Below are 6,037 nucleotides of genomic sequence, written 5' to 3'. Positions count from 1 at the left end.
GCATGTATGTCAAGGCAAAAATAATGTTCTCCTAAAAGCGCCTGGCTTAGCTTTATCTAAAATATTTGCTTTAATACTATATAATGCAATCAAGTTATTTTATTCAGCAAAAAGGAATGTAAATCAAAACTGCATTGTCACAGTTTAAAATCTGACAGATGCAAATTTATTTGGACACGTTTCCGGTATATAAATAAATGATGTTTTAAATTTAACTTTTAGGTTTATTCCATTCTGAGTCACTCAAAGCCAGGGCATCGTATTCCAACATCGTAAACTTAAAGCGGTAAATTTTCTACTTCCTGAACATTTCAGAAAAACTGAATCATCAATTCAGGTATGTAAACACAGACTTGGAAATATAATTCTTACCTCATCTATTTTTTCAAGTTTGAATAAAGGATATTTCTTAACAAGGAGGCAAAAGTTTTCTAAATTGGTCAAATTCAGCCATAGATGATATTCAGGGACAATTTGGTAAATCTGAAAGCTGGTTTACATTTCTTAAGAGAACTCACACGGATTAGCAAGCCTACATCATCTTCCACAAAGAATTAGGGCAAAACTCCAGCTAGAAATCTGCAATGCAGAAATGACATTAAAAATCCCCAATTAAAAAAAAAAAAATAAATTATAAGTATCAGGACACGATTCTTTGTATGAAATGCTGACTCTTCATTTAAGGTCAACACCCAACTAGTATTAAGCTTGCACTATAGCTGCTAACTTTGTGAAAAGCTACATCTCTTACGTCTGGTTGCAAAGTTTTTCCTTTTACTTCTGCAACAGCTGGCAAACAGGCTTCCTAGTTTAAGAAAAGTGAGAGGGGTCGATGCTTTCACACTGGTTTTCCCTTACGTATAAAAGCAACAAATATTAATCTTTTCCTGCAGATCTAAACACATCTTACTTTTTTTTTCCCCCACAAGTAGTGTCAATCAATTCAAGTGAGAGCAATTGTAATTGTAAACATGAAGTCAGTCGATATTTATAGGTCTGGATTCCAAGGTTTTAAGGAAGTGAATAAACAAACACAGAAACTTTCTTGGAGCACTTATTTAACTTTATAAAGTAAAAAAAAAAAAAAAAGAATGCAAAATATTATTTCATGTTCTCTTTATAGCTGACAAGTTGTTGATGTCTGGCTTGGTAAAGCTCAAACCCAAACAGTCTGAATGAGCACTAAACCCACCCTAGTTCTCCTGAAAAGACCACGCAGCCAGATTAGAGTAACCATCACCTGCATGCAGATGCAGGCAAAAGGACCGTCAAAAGAACACATTATTTGGGAGGAATGCACATCGATTTCAAAAGCCAGAAGCTGTCGGCCCAACCTGTGGGAATCATCTCGGACCCGGGAGAACAACAAACTGGAACCATTTGAGTGCCGCTTCCCATGAGCCAGCCTGACCACAGCGGTGGTTTCTTGTTGACCTAAGCTTCAGAGCTCGGTCTACACGCGAAGCAAAAGATATAATAAACAGTACAGAGAAAAGGAAATATCTTCAAAGTTTTTGTTCTGCTAAATCAGCATCGTGGACCTCAGGCACGGGAAAATTCAAGCCAAGATAGGTTGATCATTAAAAGAGTTACAATTTGGGATACCACTAAAGAAGCAGGCAAAGGAAAATTTATACAACCACAAAATAAAGGATGAGGATTGGCTTTTGGCAATGGCAGCACCAGCTTGGTTCCCAGCAAATCAAATATTTGTAGAAATTATAACTATCATATATTACAGTCTCAATCAGATATCTTTTTTTTTTTTTTTCAACTGTAATTTATTCTGGTAAATCCACAATTGAGAGATCTCTGTTTGATTCAACAAACCCATGCTAGGCAGATTTATATTCTGGTTTAAATAATGTAATAGGACATGCCGATTTAAATAATTAATTTCAAACCTCCTTTGCTTTGCATTTCCGCATCAGCTATTTTCTGAAAGATGGCCAGGTTCTCATTTACCAGTAACCACTAAAACAACATTAATTTGCAACTTAATGTAACTTTTATATCAACTGTAACTGGCTTTTTTGCCATTCAGATGGGAAGGCTACATACTTAAGTAATTATACTAAAATACATACATTTTGAGTAGAAAATAACAGAGGATGGATGATCATAATTTTCTAACGTAAAAACCTGTAAGCATTGGAACCTGAATACCTGTAAACTGCATTTGGTCAGAAACAGAAATACAATAAACATCCAAAAGCTGCACCATGTTGTTCCAGTTACGTTGTGTCAACTTTAAATAAAGTTACTGACCAGGAACAGGAGCTTTTGGGCTTTCACATTCCTGCTGGTACTCTAAAATTGGGAGCCATAAGCAGCTGGAACTGAGGACTTTTTGTTTTCTCTTGTCAGTATTTGTGCCGCTGACCCTGCCAAGGAATGCTTATTCCCCTCAAACTACAAACCAAGAAACTAAAATTTATGGGAGGAACGAAAACACGTGGCAGATGATTGCACAGGTATCACAGGGTATCTCAAAAAAAACCCCAGCTCTTGCAATATATTTCTTTCTGGTGTTCAGAGGTCTCCATGACCACTGACACCGTGGGAGACTTGAAGGAGGACACCACACACCAATGAATACCTGGAAATCAGCCCCGAGGTCCTCGAGGCTAACAGAGATTTGGCACAGCTCTATCAAATACAGCACACCATTTCTGGGTGCTTCGGTAACTCCATCGTGGCTAGCAAATACCAACAAAACTCCAAGTACCCGCTCTGCGGATAGCTAGCTACAAACACAGCTCAAGCTGGAAAGAGCAGGCTTCAACCAACAGAAGCACATCTGCTTTTGCATATTGCTCCAACACATTCTGCTACCTACGAGGATAATCTCCGAACAGAGAGAGATGCATCCGTGTTTCACTGCAAGAAAACCATCTCAAAGACTCTCTGGAAAGTCTACTTTGACAGACACAAAAATTATAAAGTCACTTGGCATTCAGGGATGAAGCGACTCATCTGCTCTGAGGAAGCAAATCACCTGGATGGGCTTTCTTAATGGCTCTGAACTCTGTCACACTACCCTCCAAACCTCTTTTTCCAGGAAGCCCCCGGGCTTTCAAAGAGGACATCTCACCCCACCTAGGAGACATCCATTCCTGATGGTCAAGGTGAATTGGCTGTGCTTGCAGAGGCATGTCATGTCACAGAGTGTGACTCTGCTTGAGATCACACCCGTCTATTGAGTGAGTGAGCCCTAGGAAAATTAAAAGCAGGAACCCACAACTGGAACTGCCAGAGGCCAAGGCTGGCACAGAGGATGACACAGGCTCTGGGTGCTGCGTGGCCTGGGAGAGCCAGGCTGGCTCCTACCCCTGCCGCAGCACAAGCCCACGCCGAGCCAGGAGGAGTTCAAAGGCAGCAAACCCATTCCGAAGGAGCAAGGCTTTGGCCAACACTGATTCAAGCACTGCCCCAGTTAATGCTGGGAACCGGACTCGTACCGCCCGTGACTCTAGCTGATTCACCAGAGACTGAGCACACTACGTCCCCATTAAGTGCAAGGAAAGGGGTGAACTGCTGCTCTGAGCCTCCCTGAGCTTAATCTATCATTTCTCCTCCTGAGCCCCATATCCGAAGCAATCAATCAGCGCGGGCAAAGTATTTCTAAGAGCCCTGGCTACTGCTGAAAACTCAAGCAGCATTATCTTGAACTACTAATGGACCTATACTGACCACACAGAACACAAAAACTGCCCGTGAAACACTCCTGTGGCAATCCGAAAATACGCACTTTGCAAATGCAGAGGCTTACGCAAAGATCCGCTTGGTAAGAAGCCAGCGTGCGGTTGCCAAAAGTCAACAATCTGAATTTTTCAGATAAAGGAAACCTGACACCTCCAGCCCCAGATTGCCTGCCATTTCCATTTTGGTTTGTGTTTCAGAGAATAACCGCTGTGGAGTCTTTTCCCACTAAGCCAGAAGAAATGGCTGGGGCTCCCCTGAGTCCAATGACTCTCTCCCTTCAAAGGGAGCTGGAGTGAGAGAGTAGCTATCAACGTGCCAAACCACACTGGCTGGCTCTCACTGACGACCTCCAAAATCTGTGTGGCCAGCAGGACAAAAGACCAAGCACTGCTGGAATGAGCTAGGTGAACACCAAAAGGAGGAAAGGACCATGGATATAACCAAAGAAAGGAGGGACGATGACACTCAAGAGGTGCCGACTGGGGTTACGGGAGTACATGGAAGTAGATGAGACCAATATATTGTGGCAATGGAAATTCAGCTTTTTTTTCTTTTTTTACTACAAGCATTGCAGTAGTAAAGACGCAAAGGTGGAAACTGCAATGAAAGCTGGGACCTTGACTTCATTTCATAGAAACATGAGTCAAACATTACACCAGGAGGCGGTGACTGTTCCTAATACTGTATGGAGATCATGCAAAGAATGTCACCTGCAAACTAATAGGCCTCTTTCCCCCTCAAAGTCCAATAGTGGCTGACCTCAAGAGTCCATGTAATGGTCCACCATCTATATCCTGTACCCTGGGCTGCTAGAGACATGAGCAGCACGATAGTGAAGCAAAAACCTTGAGCTCCACCTACAAAGTAGAGTTAATGTCCCAGCTACTTCACTGTAGGCCAACGATGCTACTAGAGCAAACAGGAGGCCAACAGACTTGTCACACTGGCTAGGAATTAAATCATTGCCAATGCAACACGCCAAAGAATGCCCCATAGACGGGTACTTGGCTCAGTGAACACCTCCAAGAGGACTTACTAAGGACATGTGGTCCTGTGAAGCAGGTCAAGAAAAGCTAGGCTTTACCTTCTACAAAGGAAAACGTTACTCTCCAATGCTTCTCCTGTGTGAGAATTAGCACTGAAAATCATAGGAAAAGTGGACCTACCAACCAACTTAATACAGTTGCTTGGTCAGGGATCTTGTTATCAAGAACTCTCTCCCTTGGACGAGTTACTGCTCATGGAGAGATGGCTTCATGTTTTATCTGGGTTTTTTCTAGCGTATGTGCTTCAGCGGTCCAGTGCCTATGTCCAAGTGGAGCGTAAAGAATCTTCCTAAAGGTACAGGCAGGATAATGGGACACACGTTGCCTCCAGTGAACTGATGAGCATATTCGTCTGTGGCAAGAGCTCAAATCAGCTAGAATTTCTCTGCTTGCTGACACAGAGGCTATAAAGAGAAGAGAAAGTCATTAAGGTAGCAGAAGATATTTGAGTACATGGCACCAGCAAATGGTGCCAGTGGCTAGTGTGCCTCATCCTCTTAAAAAGGTGTTTATAGCTAAGCTGTGCTGGTGGTAGTGATGCATTACAGCACTCCGACGGTTGCCTGGAGGAAGAAGGATAGCATGGATGCTGCTGAGAGGTCAGGAATAGCAAAGGGGATTCCACAAGGAATCTTCCCTCTACCCGGACTTTCTGGAGAAGGGTGAGAATCAGAGCTAGCCATGCCAGGATCCTGCTACGCCCACCACGGCTTAAATGGGGACTTCTCTAGACCTATGCACTTGCCTTTCAGAAAGTGATCTACCTGACAATGGGAATGGCACGGTGCTGACACTGTCCTCTCTGCTCCGTACAAGTGCTGACAGAAGAGCCACACCTCCAAGGCAGGGTGCAAATTCCCAGAGAGCTAAAGTATCAGAAAAAAAAAAAAAAATCAAGCAAAAAAAGACAAAACCTAAAAAAAAAAATAATAAAAAAAAATAAGTCTACAGCACCCAGGTATGACAACCATGCCACATGAAGAGTTCTCTGGAGTATGGAAGCACATGTGGAGCACATTTTTTACAAGACCTGGAAGGGATCACAGTCTACCTCTGTCATACTGGTAAGGAAAAATCAGTTATCCATAAAACAAATGAGCAAGTGGATCATTATGTAAAGAACACTGAATACTCAGAAAAAAAAAAATCCAAACACTTTTCTGTTAAAGAAGTAAACAAGGAATCTATAATTAATAAATAACTGGTTGTTTCTGGTCATTGAGACCTTCAGAAGTCATCAAAGTTGTGTCCTCTTCCACCTCTTCTACACATAAATTAAAAAGGGA

The sequence above is a fragment of the Tauraco erythrolophus genome, chromosome 5 (assembly GCF_009769465.1).
Source record: "Tauraco erythrolophus isolate bTauEry1 chromosome 5, bTauEry1.pri, whole genome shotgun sequence".
In the NCBI taxonomy this organism is placed as follows: Eukaryota; Metazoa; Chordata; class Aves; order Musophagiformes; family Musophagidae; genus Tauraco; species Tauraco erythrolophus.
Note: the sequence above shows the minus strand (reverse complement) of the source record.